General features: G+C 40.0%; 1 protein-coding gene across 1 annotated transcript in view; it reads left to right on the top strand.

Annotated features, from left to right (window-relative positions):
• Positions 1-19,587, top strand: part of RANBP3L (RAN binding protein 3 like) — a 290,513-nt gene that overhangs the window by 28,586 nt on the left and 242,340 nt on the right. The gene's annotated exons all lie outside the window — the stretch shown is intronic.

The raw sequence follows: 19,587 nt of genomic DNA on the forward strand, positions 1-19,587 counted from the left end.
AACGGGGGAGGGGCAGAGAGAGAGGGAGACACAGAATCGGAAACAGGCTCCAGGCTCTGAGCCATCAGCCCAGAGCCCGACGCGGGGCTCGAACTCACTGACCGCGAGATTGTGACCTGGCTGAAGTCGGACGCTTAACCGACTGCGCCACCCAGGCGCCCCTGCATTCTCTAAGTCTTACTGTTTTGTTTTTGTTTTCATTCACCTCAAGATATTTTCTAATTTCTTTTGTGATTTCTTCTTTGACTTTTGGTTGTTGAGAATACATTGCTTAAATTCCATATATTTAAATTGTTTTTAGTTTCCCTCCCATTATTTATTTCTAGCTTCATTCCATTGTGGTAAGAGAGATAATAGTTTGTATAATTTCAATCTTTTAAAAATGTATTGAGTCTTATTTTGTGGCTTAATAGTGTTCTATCCTGGAGAATGTTCCATGAGCACCTAAAAAGAATGGGTGATCTTCTGTTTTTGTTTGTTAGGTCTAGTTGGCTTACACTGTTAAGTTTTTTATTTCTTTGGTGACATTTGGTCTAGATGTATTATACATATTTGAAAGTGGTGTATTGAAGTTTCCAACTATTATTGTAGAACTGTCTATTTCTTCCTTTAATTCTGTTGATGTTTGCTTCATGTATTTTGGGCTTCTGTTGTTTGGTGCATCTGTTTATAATTATTATATGTTTTTGCTGGATTGACTCTTTTATCAGTATATATGTCTTTCCTTGTTTCTTATAGCAATTTTGACTTGCCTGTTTTGTCTGATATTGGAATAGCCACCCCAGATCTTTTTTGGGTACTGTTTACACAGCATATTTGTTTCCATCTTTTTCTTTCAATCTCTTTGTATCTTTGGATCTAAAACGACTCTCGTATAGGCAGCATATAGCTGTCTCATGTTATTTTTTCCAATCTATGCCTTATGATTACAGGGTTTAACTTAGTTATATTTAATGTGATTACTGATAAGGAAGAATCTACTTCTGCCATTTTGCTACTTGTTTTCTATATCTTAACACCTTTTTTTGTCCTCCATTTCCTCCATTACTATCTATTTTCTGTTTAGTTTGTGTTTTGTAGTGAACTGCTTTGATTTTTTTCTCATTTCTTTTTGTGTATCTTTTTTAGATATTTTCTTTATGATTCCATTTCTTTATGATTACCATTTAGTATCCTAAATTTGTAACAGTCTATTTCAGTTGATACGACCTTAACTTCAATACCATGTAGAAATTTTACTCCTATACAACTCCACCCTTCCCTCCTTTATGTTGTTGTCCGATATTTTCCTGAGAGATAATTTTCAGAAAAAGAAGAGACAATAGGAGACACTTCACTACCAGTAAGTGGCAAAATAGCCTGTCTTAGAATCCTGTTTCTGTACTTATCCGTGCACTGACCCCATGACCCAAGAAATTAAAAGATTAGTAGAGGAATAGTTATAGTATTAGAGTTGTCATCAACAGTGGTCCAGATTCTGGTACAAGAATGGAGGGTTGGAAGGCCCTGACCCCTAGGATGAGACAAACACTGAGGTATCAGATTGAATCACATATGCTGGGAGGAAGTTCAGTCTGGAGGGTACAGTGTGACTTCTAGGGCATGGTGAATCCAGATGGTGGGTTGATGGGACCAGTATAGTCTGGGTTTCAGAGTGCCCTTCTCAGCTTCCTTCCCACACTTGGGTAAAGTCATAGTGTTCCTATAAAATCCTTCCTCCTATACATTGATATATCCAGGACTCTTTCCACACTTGTCTCAGATTTGTCTTCTCGAATTTGTCTTCTTGGGATTGTTGCAGCAAGTTTGCTGACCCTTTATCTTTCTTTTGGGTTCCTATGCATGTGATGTTTTTTCACCAACTATTCCAAACCTAGGACGTTATTTCAGATTTTAGTTGAATCATCCCTAACACCATGAAGGTAAACTCTGCCCACTTTTATGAGTCAAACTGTGGACTATGAGTCCAGCAGGACAGAGTGGACAAACAGCAGCGGAAATGACTTTGGATAACAGATCAGAATGAGATTCCCAGCTCTACCATTTAATAGTTAGGCTTGCAACTACAAAAAGGGAATGATGATAAAAAATGGCTAGCTATGTCAGGCACTATGGCAAGCACTTTAAACATCTCATTTAATCTTCATAAAAATTATGAGGTAAGTGCTTTATTATATTTATTTTGTTGATGAGGAAATTGAAGCTTAGGGAAGTTAAGTGCCTTGCTGAAGTTTACACAACTTGTGAGTCAAGGAGTTTGGATTCTGATCTAGTTCTGATGCTAAAACCTAAGTCATACAGTGGTTACAAATATTATGTAAGAAAGTATATGTGAAGTGCTTATTTGCTTGCTATTATCACTGTATTATTATTGAAGACAAATCTCATATCTCTTTCTCTCATTTGTTCATTCATTCTGTACTCATGGAGTCCCTCTTATATGCTGAGCTAAGCTCTCTGACACGGCAGCCACGAACCAGAAAAGACCCCTGCTCACCTCTTAAGAGGAGGGGGGCAAAAAATTGGATTAAATTATTTCAGAAAGTGATCAGTGATCTAAAGAGAATCAAGAGTGACTAGAATGGTGGTGAAGATTGTTGGCTTCATTACATCAGGTGATTTAGAGCCTGAGGACATGTCATAAGCAGAATAAGGATTCTCCAATATGTCCCTGTCCTAATACGCAGAACCTGTGAATATATTATGTTAAATGGCAAAGAGGGATTAAGACTATAGATGACATTAAGATAGGGAGACTAGATTGTCAGGGGGCTGTGGGGAGGTGGGGGTAGGGACCCCGTGTAATCATAAAGGTTCTTAAAAGGGAAAGAGGAAGGCAGAAGAGGTCAGAGTGGTACCATACAAAAAGGAGTTGGCTCACCATTGCTGTCTTTGAAGACAGAGGAAGGAGTCTCCAGAAGCATACAGCCCTGCTAGCACCTGATTTTAGCTCAGTGAGATCCATTTTGGACTTCTGTCCTCCAGAACTCTAATACCTTAATACTTGAACTGTGTTTGTATTGTTTAAACCACTACGTTTGTGGTTGTTTGTTATAGCAGCAATGGAAAACTAAAATAGGAGATGTCATTGAAGTTGACACCTGGGGGACAAGAAACTATCAGCTGTGGGTCATAGCATTGCAGATAGATGGAACAGCATGAGAAAGGGGAATAGAAAAGAGACCAAGGAGTGGAACCAGAAAAGGAAGAGAGGGAATGGTAAAAATGGGTTTGGAGAAATAAGTAAGGGCCAGTCATATAGGACCTTGTTGGCTGTCATAATAGATTTGGATCTCATTTTAAGAGCAATTGAAAAACTTTGGAGGGTTTTAACTAAATGAGTGACATACCAAATTTATGTTTTAAAAATAATTGTCTGTATGTAAAACAAAACTGGTGGGCAGAGGACCAGGGAGAGGAATTCCTGCAGTTTGAACTAGGCAGTAGCAATGGAAATGTGGGATTGCAGGTATACATGGGATATAGAGACAGGATTTGCTATAGGGGGATGAAGAAAATAGAAATTGAAACTAGGGGTAGACTTCTCATGAAGTTAATGAAGGCTAAGTGTCAGGTATCTTCACCTGCACGGGTCCTATACCTAATTTTTAATTCATTATTTTGTATTATTTTTCATAAAGACAACTCCTGTGATTGCATCTGCTTCAAGTCCCCACAAAAACAAGAGTCTGCTTATGGGCTTAGGTGGGACAATGCAATTTGCTAAGCTAAATCTCTTTAAAATCTTTCTGTCTAAGGCCGGAAGTGGTCCAACCCAGAGCAGGATGGGTATGCAGGTGGAGGCTATCAGACCTCAGTTGGAGGGAGAAGAGAGCCTAGAGTTTGGGGACCAAGTTGGGCTTAGCACCTTTGGGGGCGTGGGTGTGCCACTGGAGACCACAGCCAGACTGGGAGACAAGCCTCTTCTCTCATGCAAAGATATGGGTTGGGAGCTAAATGTAGGAGCCTGTCTTTGTGGGAATCAAACTTGTCATTCATAGGGAAAGTTTATTTAACAGAGCTCTACCAAGAGGGAGCAATCAACAGTGACTGAGATACATTTCAATTGGTTGTTAAAAGTCACCCAGAAAGTGATGCGCACGAGGATTTTCCAGTGTCTATGTTATCTTCTCGTGATGCTTTCTCTGCCTTTTCGTCTTTGCCCCTTTCCTGTTGGCTCTGCATTCCTTTATCCTTGGCTATCTCTTATACCAACCATTTATGGCCAGGTCTGTCCTGTCTTACACCTGGTTTACTCCATCTCGTTAACTATCTCATGATCTGCCCCCCTTGCCCTGCACTAGCTGCCTGGTTCTTGAGAGTTGAGGTCATGTTAGCCTGCAGGAGACTGTCTTCTTTTTTCAGCAAATACTTGGGTCCCCTGTCCATGGGGGGCAGCACCTTCATTGGCCACATGTAAGGTCATAGTCCTATCCACTTCACTGATCCAGCCCAGCTCAGGTACCTTCTGTCTGCAAGAGCTAAGAGCAAGAGCTTAGTTTCCACATTGCTATCTCTTAGTCCTCTGCCATTCCCCTGGTATTGGACTTTGGCTCGCACTTCTCAGGGCAGTTCTGGCATCCTTTTTCTTCTTTCTCTTACCCCTCTGGGACTTGGTGCTGGTAAAGCCTGTGACAGAACTCTTGGTTGATGGATTCAATTCCTGAAGTAGGCTGTGTTATTTTGGGTTCCCCCTAAGGCAGAGCCTGACACAGCACTTTCTGCATCCTTGAGTATACCTCTTGCTTAGGGAGCAGGATGGAGGGAGGTGGGGATAGTGAGACAGGGAAGGAGGAAAAACCAATAAAAATGTATATCATCACAGTTGCTTCTGTGGATGGCAGTGCTTGATTCTGCTGGGGAGCAGCTCCGCTGAGGAGCATAGAGAATGCTTGTCAGACTGTCTGCCCGAAGATGGAGAGTCTAGAACATTCACCCAGCCCACTGTACCTTGTGCCAAATTGGTAAAGTTTGCCCTTGGGGGCATCAAATTCCTGCTCTCACAGACTGCACTGGCTTGTCCTATGAAGCTCTGGGCAGAATGCAGAGGGACTGAAATCTAGAAAGGCTATGCAGTAGGCATGAGGTGGGGCACCACCAGTTCAAGGTAAGTCTGAGTCTTCCAGAACTGTCCTCTGCAGCTATAGGTGAAATCAGAGGTGGACCAAGGGTATGATTCTTGTACCAAAGCCATCTGTTACACATGCCTCCTTCCTTCCCCTGCTGTCTCTGGTTCCAGGCTCTCTCCTTGCTTCACATCATAGTATAATCTATCCAAAATGATAGCCCTCATCATCAAGCATGTATGTCGGTGGGAATGTAAATTGAAATAGCCACTATGGAAAACGGTATGGAGGTTCCTAAAAAAAATACCTTAAAAATAGAACTACCATGTGATCCAGCAGTCCCACTTCTGGGTACATATCCAAAGGAAACAAAATTACTATCCTGAAGGGGTAGCTGCACCCCCATGTTTATTGCAGCATTGTTTACAATAGCCAAGGCATGGAAACAACCTAAGTGGTTTCTTTTTGTTTTTGAAACAAATGATATACAAACTTTTATTCAAAGATATTCAAGAAAGACATGTTTTGGTCATTTTATTTTTATTTTTAATTTTTTAAAAATATTATTTATTTTTGAGAGAGAGAGGGAGACAGAGTGTGAGCCGGGGAGGAGCAGAGAAAGAGGGAGACACAGAATCAGGAGCAGGCTCCAGGCTCTGGGCTGTCAGCACAGAGCCTGTCACAGGGGCTCAAACTCACGAGCTGTGAGATTACAACCTTAGCTGAAGTTGGATGCTTAACCAACTGAGCCACCCAGGCATCTCTGTTCTGGTTATTTTAAAGTGAGATTAGTGAGGGAGGGAAGATGGCGGCGTTAGGAGGACGCTGGGCTCACCGCGTGTCCTGCTGATCACTTCGATTCCACCTACACCTGCCTAAATAACCCAGAAAACCACCAGAAGACTAGCAGAATGGAATCTCCGGAGCCAAGCGCAGACAAGAGGCCCACAGAAGAGGGCCAGAAAGGATTGGCACGAGATCTTCAATGTGCTGAACAGAAAAAATATGCAGCCGAGAATCCTTTATCCAGCAAGTCTGTCATTTAGAATAGAAGGAGAGATAAAGGTCTTCCCAAACAAAAACTGAAGGAATTTGTCACCACTAAACCAGCCCTACAAGAGATCCTAAGGGGGATCCTGTGAGACAAAGTACCAGAGACATCTCTACAAGCATAAATCATACGGACATCACAATGACTCTAAACCCATATCTTTCTATAATAACACTGAATGTAAATGGATTAAATGCGCCAACCAAAAGACATAGGGTATCAGAATGGATAAAAAAACAAGACCCATCTATTTGCTGTCTACAAGAGACTCATTTTAGATCTGAGGACACCTTCAGATTGAGAGTGAGGGGATGGAGAACTATTTATCATATTACTGGAAGCCAAAAGAAAGCTGGAGTAGCCATACTTATATCAGACAAACTAGACTTTAAATTAAAGGCTGTAACAAGAGATGAAGAAGGGCATTATATAATAATTACAGGGTCTATCCATCAGGAAGAGCTAACAATTATAAATGTCTATGCGCCGAATACCGGAGCCCCCAAATATATAAAACAACTCCTCATAAACATAAGGAACATTATTGATAAGAATGTGGTAATTGCAGGGGACTTTAACACCCCACTTACAGAAATGGATAGATCATCTAGACACACGGTCAATAAAGAAACAAGGGCCCTGAATGATACATTGGATCAGATGGACTTGACAGATATATTTAGAACTCTGCATCCCAAAGCAACAGAATATACTTTCTTCTGAGTGCACATGGAACATTCTCCAAGATAGATCATATACTGGGTCACAAAACAGCCCTTCATAAGTATACAAGCATTGAAATTATACCATGCATACTTTCAGACCACAATGCTATGAAGCTTGAAATCAACCACAGGAAAAAGTCTGGAAAACCTCCAAAAGCATGGAGGTTAAAGAACACCCTACTAACGAATGAGTGGGTCAACCAGGCAATTAGAGAAGAAATTAAAAAATATATGGAAACAAACGAAAATGAAAATACAACAATCCAAAAACGCTTTGGGATGCAGCAAAGGCAGTCCTGAGAGGAAAATACATCGCAATCCAGGCCTATCTCAAGAAACAAGAAAAATCCCAAATACAAAATCTAACAGCACACCTAAAGGAACTAGAAGCAGAACAGCAAAGGCAGCCTAAACCCAGCAGAAGAAGAGAAATAATAAAGATCAGAGCAGAAATAAACAATATAGAATCTAAAAAAACTGCAGAGTAGATCAACAAACCAAGAGTTGGTTTTTTGAAAAAATAAACAAAATTGACAAACCTCTAGCCAGGCTTCTCAAAAAGAAAATGGAGAGGACCCAAATAGATAAAATCATGAATGAAAATGGAATTATTACAACCAATCCCTCAGAGATACAAACAATTATCAGGGAATACTATGAAAAATTATATGCCAACAAATTGGACAACCTGGAAGAAATGGACAAATTCCTCAACACCCACACTCTTCCAAAACTCAATCAGGAGGAAATAGAAAGCTTGAACAGACCCATAACCAGCGAAGAAATTGAATCGGTTATCAAAAATCTCCCAACAAATAAGAGTCCGGGACCAGATGGCTTCCCAGGGGAGTTCTACCAGACGTTTAAAGCAGAGATAATACCTATCCTTGTCAAGCTATTCCAAGAAATAGAAAGGGAAAGAAAACTTCCAGACTCATTCTATGAAGCCAGTATTACTTTGATTCCTAAACCAGACAGAGACCCAGTAAAAAAAGAGAACTACAGGCCAATATCCCTGATGAATATGGATGCAAAAATTCTCAATAAGATACTAGCAAATCGAATTCAACAGCATATTAAAAGAATTATTCATCATGATTAAGTGGGATTCATTCCTGGGATGCAGGGCTGGTTCAACATTTGCAAATCAATCAACATGATACATCACATTAATAAAAGAAAAGATAAGAACCATATGATCCTGTCAATCGATGCAGAAGAGGCCTTTGACAAAATCCAGCACCTTTCTTAATAAAAACCCTTGAGAAAGTCGGGATAGAAGGAACATACTTAAACATCATAAAAGCCATTTATGAAAAGCCCACAGCTAACATCATCCTCAATGGGGAAAAACTGAGAGCTTTTTCCCTGAGATCAGGAACACGACAGGAATGCCCACTCTCACTGCTGTTGTTTAACATAGTGTTGGAAGTTCTAGCATCGGCAATCAGACAACAAAAGGAAATCAAAGGCATCAAAATTGGCAAAGATGAAGTCAAGCTTTCACTTTTTGCAGATGACATGATATTATACATGGAAAATCCAATAGACTCCACCAAAAGTCTGCTAGAACTGGTACAGGAATTCAGCAAAGTTGCAGGATACAAAATCAATGTACAAAAATCAGTTGCATTCTTATACACTACCAATGAAGCAACAGAAAGACAAAGAAACTGATCCCATTCACAATTGCACCAAGAAGCATAAAATACCTAGGAATAAATCTAACCAAAGATGTAAAAGATCTGTATGCTGAAAACTATAGAAAGCTTATGAAGGTAATTGAAGAAAATATAAAGAAATGGAAAGACATTCCCTGCTCAATGATTGGAAGAATAAATATTGTCAAAATGTCAATACTACCCAAAGCTATCTACACATTCAATGCAATCCCAATCAAAATTGCACCAGCATTCTTCTCGAAACTAGAACAAGCAATTCTAAAATTCATATGGAACCACAAAAGCCAAAGCCCGAATAGCCAAAGTAATTTTGAAGAAGAAGACCAAAGCAGGAGGCATCACAATCCCAGACTTTAGCCTCTACTACAAAGCTGTCATCATCAAGACAGCATGGGATTGGCACAAAAACAGACACATAGACCAATGGAATAGAATAGAAACCCCAGAACTAGACCCACAAACATATGGCCAACTCATCTTTGACAAAGCAGGAAAGAACATCCAATGGAAAAAAGACAGCCTCTTTAACAAATGGTGCTGGGAGAACTGGACAGCAACATGCAGAAGGTTGAAACTAGACCACTTTCTCACACCATTCACAAAAATAAACTCAAAATGGATAAAGGACCTGAATGTGAGACAGGAAACCATCAAAACCCTGGAGGAGAAAGCAGGAAAAGACCTCTCTGACCTCAGCCGTAGCAATCTCTTACTCGACACATCCCCAAAGGCAAGGGAATTAAAAGCAAAAGTGAATTACTGGGACCTTATGAAGATAAAAAGCTTCTGCACAGCAAAGGAAACAACCAACAAAACTAAAAGGCAACCAACGGAATGGGAAAAGATATTTGCAAATGACATATCAAACAAAGGGCTAGTATCCAAAATCTATAAAGAGCTCACCAAACTCCACACCCGAAAAGCAAATAACCCGGTGAAGAAAGGGCAGAAAACATGAATAGACACTTCTCTAAAGAAGACATCCTGATGGCCAACAGGCACATGAAAAGATGCTTAGCATCGCTCCTTATCAGGGAAATACAAATCAAAACCACACTCAGGTATCACCTCACTCTTATGTTTTCACTCTTATGTGGATCCTGAGGAACTTAACAGAAACCCATGGAGGAGGGGAAGGGAAAAAAAAAAAAGAGGTTAGAGTGGGAGAGAGCCAAAGCATGAGACTCTTAAAAACTGAGAACAAACTGAGGGTTGATGGGGGGTGGGAGGGAGGGGAGGGTGGGTGATGGGTATTGAGGAGGGCACCTTTTGGGATGAGCACTGGGTGTTGTATGGAAACCAATTTGGCAATAAATTTCATATATTGAAAAAAAAAATAAAGTGAGATTAATCGAAGGTCTCAGAAAAATTATATTTGATTAACGCACATGACCACTCACAGAAAGTTCTCTCTTCTGTTAATAGCAGCTAAATCTATACACACAGAAAAAAATTAAGACCATGCAAATTCAGTTGAATTCCATGCATTCATTATATTCATCAAAAACCTGTAGTAATGTCCACGCCAAAGTGTTACTTTAAGAAAAAAATTAAAAATACACACTAAAACATGACCAAGATTAAACTGAAGAAAACAGTAAATAAGCATAATTTGTTTTATTTTTAAAAGTATAGCATCATACATATTCAAGTGTGTTATACCAGGTTCATTCCCCAGAAGTGGCATTTTAAAGTGTTAAGCATTGTTAAATATCAAAAAAATATGAGTCTACCTTTACAATGTAGTATAATTCATTGTGGCATAATTCAAAGTACTGTGCCAATAATAAATAGTATAATCAAGTTTCAAACTTCTTTTCAAATATATTTAAAGGAAAGCATATAGACACATTTATATGTACACAATTTATTATACTCAGGTAATTAAAGATATTTTATAAGAATAAACAGTTTTACCCCTCAGCTTGTTTGTACACTTATATAGATTTTTAATACGCGTTCAAAGACTTTCAATTCCTGTGAATACAGATTTTCATGAGAAGGAATAAAGATAAAATTTAATTTTACAGGAACACACATTGTCTTCCTTCACAAAATAACCCATAGTCATTCAAGGTTGATAAGAACTAATCTTTAAGAAAGCAACTGTTGTTGGGGCCCCTGGGTGGCTCAGTCAGTTAAAGGTGGACTTTGGCTCAGGTCATGATCTTGCCATTTGTGAGTTTGAGCCCCACAGTGGGCTCTGTGCCGACAATGCTGAGCCTGCTTGGGATTATCGCTCTCTGCCCCTCCCCTGCTTTCAATCTCTCTCTAAATATATAAAAGCTGAAAAAAATAAGTACTGCCACCCAGGTTCCTTATTAAAATGAAGTGTTACACAGCCCTCCCCCACCAAAAGAAGGAAATTCTGCCATTTGTGATAACATGGATGGACCCTGAGGGTGTTATGCTAAGTGAAATAAATTAGACAGAGAAAGACAAATACTGTATTTACTTGTATTATTCACTTATATGTGGAATCTAAAACAAAACAAAACCCCAAACTTCTAGATACAGAGAATAGATTGATGGCTGCCAGGGTGGGGAGTCAAGGGACAGGAGAGCTGGGTGAAGGTGGTCAAAAAGTACAAACTTCCAGTTGTGAGATTAATTAATTCTGGGGATGTAAGGTATAACATGCTGACTGTAGTTAATAATACTGTATTATTTATTTGAACATGGCTAAGAAAGTATATCTTAAAAGTTATCAAAAATTGTAACTGTGAGGTGATAGATTTTAACTACGCGTATTGTGATAATCATTTTCCTGTATACACATATATCAAATCACTATGTTGCATACCTTAAGCTTAGATAATGTTATATGTCAGTTATATTTCAATAAAACTGGAAAAAAATAGAAAAGAAGGGAAAGGTGAGCTGGTGCTCCACTGACTTAGTTTACCTAGGTAGCAGCAGCAGAAGTGATGTAATTTGGATAATGTCCCTGATTACAAGGTCATAGGTGAAAAATGCCTCCCACAGTGATATCCTTAAAGAAAGACATTTATCTCCAGCTCAAACTCGCTAGCATTGATTCTGTGACGTGTAACGAAGAACATTGGCTGATAGAGCTCCATGATGCTGGATAAGTGACATTTTGCTGTATGACATTTGGTTTAATGTTATCGCAAGGAACTAAGCCCAGATAAACTGAAGCCATAAGAGTGAACTTTAAGATAATTTGTACAGGGCCAAGTACGGAGTTCTATAGGAAACATTCAAAATAGAAATTTTGTTTCTTTCTACTAAGAGTCTAAAAACTCAAAGGTGGCCTGATCACTGTACACAGAAAGGAGGTTTGGGGGAACCTAGGTGGATCAGTCGGTTAAGCGACTGCTTCTTGATCTCGGCTCAGGTCATGATCTCATGGTTCATGGGATCAAGCTCCACATTGGACTCTATGGTAACAACATGGAGCCTGCTTGGGATTCTCTCTCTGCCTCTCTCTCTCTCTCTCTGCCCCTACCCTGCTCATGTGCACGCTCTCTCAAAATAAGGAAATAAACTTTATTTATTTATTTATTTATTTAAATGTTTATTATTTATTTTTGAGAGAGAGAGAGAGACAGAGTGAAAGCAGGGGAGGGGCAGAGAGAGGGAGGGAGACACAGAATCTGAGGCAGCCTCCAGGCTCTGAGCTGTCAGCACAGGGCCCCACGAGTGAACCATGAGATTGTGACCTGAGGTGAAGTCTGACACTCAACCAATGGAGCCACCCAGGTGTCCCAGAAACAAACTTGAAAAAAAAGGGGTTTTGTTTGTTTGTTTGTTTGTTTTTAAAAGAAAGGAGGTTTTTGGGCACAGGACCAGGCAGTTTTTTGGTTTTTGTTTGTTTGTTTTGTTTTGTTTATGAAATCATTTCTGCCCTTACCATTTGTTTTATTTATCAGTATGTGTCAGGCATACCAGATCAATTGTTTTATTTATCAGTATGTGTCAGGCATACCAGACAAAAGGTAAAATGCAGCAAAACAAGTCAAAGTAGAATGGTCTCCTTCATAGAAAACGTATACTCTGCGGAATTCTGACTGGTGTCCTATGAGCTCAGGGTTCCAGACAGCAACCAAAAGTAAGTAAATACAACCGAGTAAAGCTGATGATCTAATTGGTGTTATTAAGTGATTCACAAATCAGGGCAGCATCGGGTCCAGCAGGTAGAGGGGAGCTCCATTCAGCTAAACGAAAGAAAGATTTTTTTTTTTTTTAATTTTTTTTTTTCAACGTTTTTATTTTTATTTTTGGGACAGAGAGAGACAGAGCATGAACAGGGGAGGGGCAGAGAGAGAGGGAGACACAGAATCGGAAACAGGCTCCAGGCTCCGAGCCATCAGCCCAGAGCCCGATGCGGGGCTCGAACTCACGGACCGCGAGATCGTGACCTGGCTGAAGTCGGACGCTTAACCGACTGCGCCACCCAGGCGCCCCCACGAAAGAAAGATTTTTAAAGGCAGAGAGAGGCATAACAAAAAGAAGGAATGTATTAGCAAGGAATGCATTCTTTAGCCAAGGTTGACCTCCTGAGGGGAGCCAAAGGGGTCTACCAGCAAACTCTCTAGTATTGACCAGGAAATTTCATGCTGACTGGTTAAAGGTTACATTCCTGGGGGTGTTGAAACTGGAGTTGGGTTAGGTGTTAAGTCTGGGTTTCCTGACTTGGGGCCTTAACCTAAGTGATACCATTTTGGGCCTATGGTTTTCTTAACAGTTCCCTCCTTTTGATCAGACTTCCTCTAACTCAGACATGTGATCAAAATTTAAGACATTAGTGCCACTCTCAGCTACCTCTTGCTGGTTCTCTCAGGTTTGCTGATCCTTTGCTGGCATTCGCGGGCCGTGACGTTTTGCTTTATCTCTGTACGTTATGGCTTTAGGTTCACATTCCTTAAGTCGGTCATCTTCTGTGTGCCTTTTCTGACGTTCCAGTCTTAGGGTGATCACTTGCTTGGTGGCTAGCAGCTTTGAACATCCATTTAAAGCTTTTGGATGATAAAAGCTGACATGCAGGCTTGACAGCCTTATTTACATTTGCCCCTAACCAGGGAAATAGGGACCTGCCAGAGGGAGTAAATCCTGAATCATGAAAGCTTCCTGCAACATCCTTTTTAACTCAATAATGTGAATTTAGAGGAGTCGACCAGTGAGATGTCTTATTTTGCTTGTGAAAAGTTAGGGGCACAGGTAGATTTTTTCCCTAGCCTTAAATAAAACATTGTTCGAATTGCAGAGGTTACCCCCACCCCGCACCCTCAGTAATGGCCTCGGAGGTGAAGATGAGGCATTATCTTTCTAGGCCAATGCCAACAGAAAGGAAAGGAAAAGAAGGAGACAGGGTTTCAGGTTCAGCTAAACTGTGAACTCTTGATCTGTCGTCTTGGGCAGAAAGAGTCTGCCTCAATGTCACTACTGCTTTTCCTCGTCAATTTGATTTGGAGGCTCCAGCCTCTATATAGGACCAGGTGCCACATGGAGCCTTCTTTAGCTGTGTGATGTGAGCCCAGGGCTTGATACGTTCTAGCTCTGTAGCAGTGTCTGTGGTCAGCAGAGCTTGGTAAGTTCCTTTTCAGTGGGGCTCGAGAGCTGGTTTTCTCTGATAACATTTCCAAAATACCTAAACACCAGGCTCTAAACTATGATCAACAGAATCCTTTGTGGGTTTTTTGTTTTATATATATATATATTTTTTTAAATTCTTTTTAATGTTTATTTTTGAGAGAGAGAGAACGTGCATGTGCGTGTGTGGGGGGGAGACGTAGAAAGAGAGGGGGACAGAGTATCTGAAGTAGGCTCTGCACTGACAACTGACATGCAGGGCGCAAACCATGAGATCATGACCTGAGCAGAAGTCAGACGCCTGACCGACTGAGCCACCCAGATGCCCCTCAGCGGAATCCTTTGAATTGGGACCCAAGAAGGCTTCTTTCATCTGTTGATGACAGGCTTGAACATATGCATTAGAGACTTACAGTAGGTGGCCACACTAGCATGAGACAACAGGGATCAGCCGAAGGTTGTACACTGGCAGAATTCCAAGAAGTCTGCAAGGTTTTGTTAAGACTTGTATGATTTGCTCAGTGAGGTGGATGCCTTGATCACTGGAGATTATAGAAGGTATATCATATCCTAAGTGGGAAACACATTTTTGAACGGCTTTTCTTCTTATTTTCCTACTGTGAGAGCATCAGGAAAGGCTTCAGCCCATCCAGAAAACATGGTAACAAGAACATATTGATAATACTTACAAAGTGGCATCTGTAAGAATGAGGTTAAGCTGTAGGTGTTCAGAGGGTCCAGAGGGAATAGGTCTGAGGCCTCGGAGACAAAAACACTTTCCAGGATTATGGACCTGCCAAATCACACTTTTTTTTTTTTTTTTAATAGAAGTTTCCCACTAATGTCTATTTATAATCTGAGTCCTCTGAAATGCACTGTGGTGGGTGAAGGAATGCAAAAACTGAAAAAGGGGGTTTGTCAGGGAGCCCGGAAGAACCAAATAGCCCTCTGGGTTTTCTCGCAGCCCTGATGTTTCATTTAATGGACTTCACCTGCATGTGTCACAATCTTTATAGAATCTGTTGCTGCTGCCTTGTGTGGAAGTCCGGCCGATGACATTATTAAAATTTCTTTTCAAGGATTTCTTTTCCACAAACCTGTAACTTTCTTTTTAAATTTAGATTTTGTCTTAAGGTTTCCTTTTTTATTTAATTTAATTTAATTTAATTATTTATTTATTTATTTATTTATTTATTTATTTATTTAATATTTTATTTTTAGGGGCGTCTGGGTGGCTCAGTCAGTTAAGTGTCAGACTTGGGCTCAGGTCATGATCTCACATTCACCGGTTTGATCCCACATTGGGCTGTGCACTCCCAGTGCGGAGCCTACTTGGAATTCTCTCTCCCTCTCTCTCTGCCCCTCCCCCACTCATGCTTTTTCTCTCTCTCAATATAAATAAATAAACTTAAAAAAAAAAAGATTTTGTTTTTAAGTAATCTCTGCACCCAATATGAGGTTCAAACTTACAACCTGAGTTCAAGATTCCCATGCTCTACCGAGTAAGCCAGACAGATGCCCTGAAAGTTTTCTCTTTGAATAGCCAGTCTTATTTTAGGACAAAATTACTTTCTTTTTCCTCAACAAAAATGTATTTCTATTTGTCATGCTTTTTCTTACCAAAACTTTCCTGCATATAGAATTGTTACCCTTATTATTTCCAGTAGTCTTAATTGCATTTATTAGAATTTGTAACTCCCAGAATTCTTAATTTTGAGTGAAAGCTTATAAGTAAGCAATTGTGAACTGTTACACCAGTATTCTTTAGATTGCAAATTTATGAATAATTTTTAGAAGTATATGCCTTTTTCATTTTTCCAATGTTGTGCTAACACATCTAAAATATCTTTTAGTTTCTTTGCAATAAGAAGCCAAAAGTAGAAAACCTGTGTTCAGTAATTAATGTTTTAGTATTTCATCTTATTTGGAAATGATCTGGATATTTAAAGAACTTAACTTATCATTTGACCTCATTTAGAAAAACTTTTAAGGTTTTAGGTTGCCCACAAAGCTTTAGGAAAGCTATTTAAGGAGACATAAATATTGCTGAAAAGTTCCTTTTTAAACTTTTCTTGCTAACTTTTACTTAATTCACTTCTGTTCAGTAATTATGTTTAGATTACCTACGAAAATTTCATTCAACGTTAGACAACTTCAGCCATTATCCTAAAGTATTAATTTTTTGTTGACAAATCTTTTTTTTTATAATTTATTTATTTTTTTAAAGTTACATCCAAGTTAGTTAGCATATGGTACAACAATGATTTCAGGAGTAGATTCCTTAATTCCACCCCTTACCCAATTAGTCCATCCCCCCTCCCACATGTTTATAAATCTTGTATGAGACAACATGAGCTTATTTGGCTAGTAAATTCAGGTAGAATAAAATTTTTGTATTTAATGCTGATAACTCTAAAGACATGTCTGTTTTAATTAAACCATCAACCTTAAACTAGCTTTACATATCAAATATTTTCCCAGTTCACATGCACTTGAAAAAAATTGGGGTTAATTTCTATCTTTTTGAGTATTTTAAATTGCTCAGTCATTACAAGTGCTTGTCCTCAAACCCACTGAGTAGAGCTCTTTTTGAAATTAATTTTAGCAATATCATCTGGGGGTAGAACAGTACCTCACATTTGTAACATAAACACAAACACACAGGCGCAAAGACCTCATAGTTACTAATATTTGTGGAGAAGATTTTTAAGATTTGTATTTGTCCCTGAAATTAATGTCAAGGGACCTGTGCTAGAGTTTGGGAACAAGTACCCTTTTAGTGGTTTGTATTTTTAAAAAAGGCCTCCTTCTCTTTCTTTTAGTCTCAGGTGATTGTGGGCTGTGTTTACATTTCAAAGACATGATAAGATGTTTAACTTCAAGGAACAATGAAAGAATGTAAGTTTCTGTAAGGAGGACTTTGGTTTCCTAAGGCCAATGATTTACTAACCTTTTAAGATGAACAAAAGGAAGTTTGGGGATTGGTAAGAAATAGATAAATTTAGAATTGCCACTGGAGCTGATTTTTGTTTTCCAAAAGATTTGTAAGCTAAGGACAGTTGCTCTTACTTAAAGAATTGAATTGTCACTTGAATGACATCATAGGTTGATCTACCTTTTCTACTATATTATCCTCAATTTGTTTCTTTCCCTCTGAGTACATAATTAGAATTTTAAATCTTTTTAGCGGTATTGAGTACCCCTCCCCCTCGCCCTGCTTGGGTGTAAGACAGGTCCCCAAAGAGGGTGCAAAGGATATTACCTTCCCCAAACTCCCAAAGACAGACAAAAGAAAGACCCGATGACTGGGGCTGTCCCAGGCAGGCAGAAAGCCAAGCCCAGTTATGCAAAATGAGTCAAGCAAGAAAGCAACTGCTACCTCTGGGAGAGAGTGATGCAGGCTGCCTGGGTAGGAGGACCCAGTAGCGGATCTGCAGGACCAGCCAAAAGGGCCCTTGGCTTTGCACGGAATAGAAGTCAAACTCCCAGGGAAAGTGAGAGCAGAGTTTGCATAATAGTGTAAGTGATGGGGCATAGCAGATGGAGCATCTGGGAGACACAGAGAGCATAGGACACTCTTGTTTCTGCTGGGGGTCTGGGGTTTTTATTGAGGATGCTGGTCTTGTGAATGTGTCCTCTCAGACATCTAGGAATGGTCAAAACAAGGACAAGTGCTCAGGCGTCCTCCATAAGTCACTGATGGCCTGGAGCCGTGGGTATTGGTGTCTAGGTGTGTGGAGTCAGTGGTATTGGGAAATGGTACCTGATGACTCTGCCTGGTCATTCCTTAGATGTTATCTATTGTTCTGGAAGACTCCAAAGAAATCATTAATTTCTTGACCTTTACAAAGAGGACATATAAGGCATCTGAACTATAAGGCATGTGAAAAGTTGGGGTGCAGGTCCTAGCAAGAATAGCAGCAGGAAAAGGAGCAAAAAAAAAAAAAGTGTTTTTCATGGGGTCCTTCAGTTTCCCTGTCCCAAAAGGGTCAATAACCAATGGGTCTGGATTTGGAAAGGCAGGGACAGTGTGAAATTTTATTTTCGTCTCTTGACTGGGCACTACAGACAGAGATTCAAAAGAACTGATTCTGTTAAGAGTTTTCATCCTTTACTGGCTTCTGCCAATTTTTCCAGGATCCCCTCTGCAGGCTCTAGTATCTCTGAGTCTCCCCCAAATGTCTCAGTGTTGTGAACTCTGAGGGGCCCATATGGGGGGGCTCCTTTGAAGGTAGATATGGGGGTATCTGTAAGGCCATTGACTTGGAAGCATTTTGTTTATATTGTGTAGTCTTCTCAGGGTGGAAAAATAATTCAGACTAGGATGAGTACCCAAAGGAAGAAAGAAGAAAGCAATAGTGCTGTCAGTCTTATAGTCTTTTCTTTTAGGTACCTCCCACATCTTTAATTTTTCATTAGCTTTTTGCAACGAAACTTTCAATGAAACGATTTTGGAATTTTGAAACCTTTTGGAGGTTTTTGCTTGCCAACTAAAATGGGTATACTGTTCAGTTGAATTGGAGAACGCTTTCTCTCAAATGAACTTCTTAAGTGAACAATTTTGTCTAATCGGAATATTCCCCGTACTGGTCATTGTGATTCCATTTTGCTTTCAGTAAAATTTTGCCATTTTTATAGGTATTCACAGCTCCCTGCCTCTGTTTTTGGACATGAGATGACTTCCAGGTGTGCTGGGAGGCGCTGTGCCAGACTCTTTTTTTTGTTTTGTTTTTGTTTTTTAAGTTTATCTATTCATATTGAGAGAGGGAGAGAGAGCATGAGCAGGGGAGAGGCACAGAGAGAGGGAGAAAGAGAATCCCAAGAAGGCTCTGTGCTCTCAGCGCTGAGCCTGATGTAGTGCTCGATCCCACGAACTGTGAGATCATGACCTGAGCTGAAATCAAGAGTCAGACACTCAACCGACTGAGCCACCCAGGAACCCCTGCACCAGACTCTTTAGAATTTAAGGATCCCATTAGCTAAGACTTTATTTACACAATACAAGAAAAACAAACATATGCACCTTAACACACCAGCAGTAACCAAAAGATGTTATTGCAGACTGGCCAAGAGAAGGCTGTGTGCACCATCAGCAATTTCCAGAATAGACTAAGTCAGCAAAGTCCAGCAAATACAGAATACAGGTGGGAACTGGGGAAGGGACTCCAGTGTGGAAATGTGGACTGAACCAAGGGCCAAGGGCAGGTGCTCTGTTGGAGGCTCTTATCAGTCTCCACTGACCCGTTAACCTTAGACTGGAAAGCCAATTAAGTTGGTAGCTTGAATTCAAAAAGAGCAGAGCTCAAACCAAGAGGGACTCACCATTGGCCCTCAGAGATGGTGAAAAAGACCGTGAACTCAAAAGGGTTTGCAAGGCATCATGTTTGTTTCTTATTGTCCCTGAATGCTGTCAAAAGTTCACTTTGGATCCCAGCGTTGCCACCAAATCTGTTAAAAACCAAAACTCAACCAAGCAAATCTGACGATCTAGTTGGTTTTATTAAACGACT

Source organism: Felis catus, chromosome A1 (genome assembly GCF_018350175.1).
Source record: "Felis catus isolate Fca126 chromosome A1, F.catus_Fca126_mat1.0, whole genome shotgun sequence".
Taxonomy (NCBI): Eukaryota; Metazoa; Chordata; class Mammalia; order Carnivora; family Felidae; genus Felis; species Felis catus.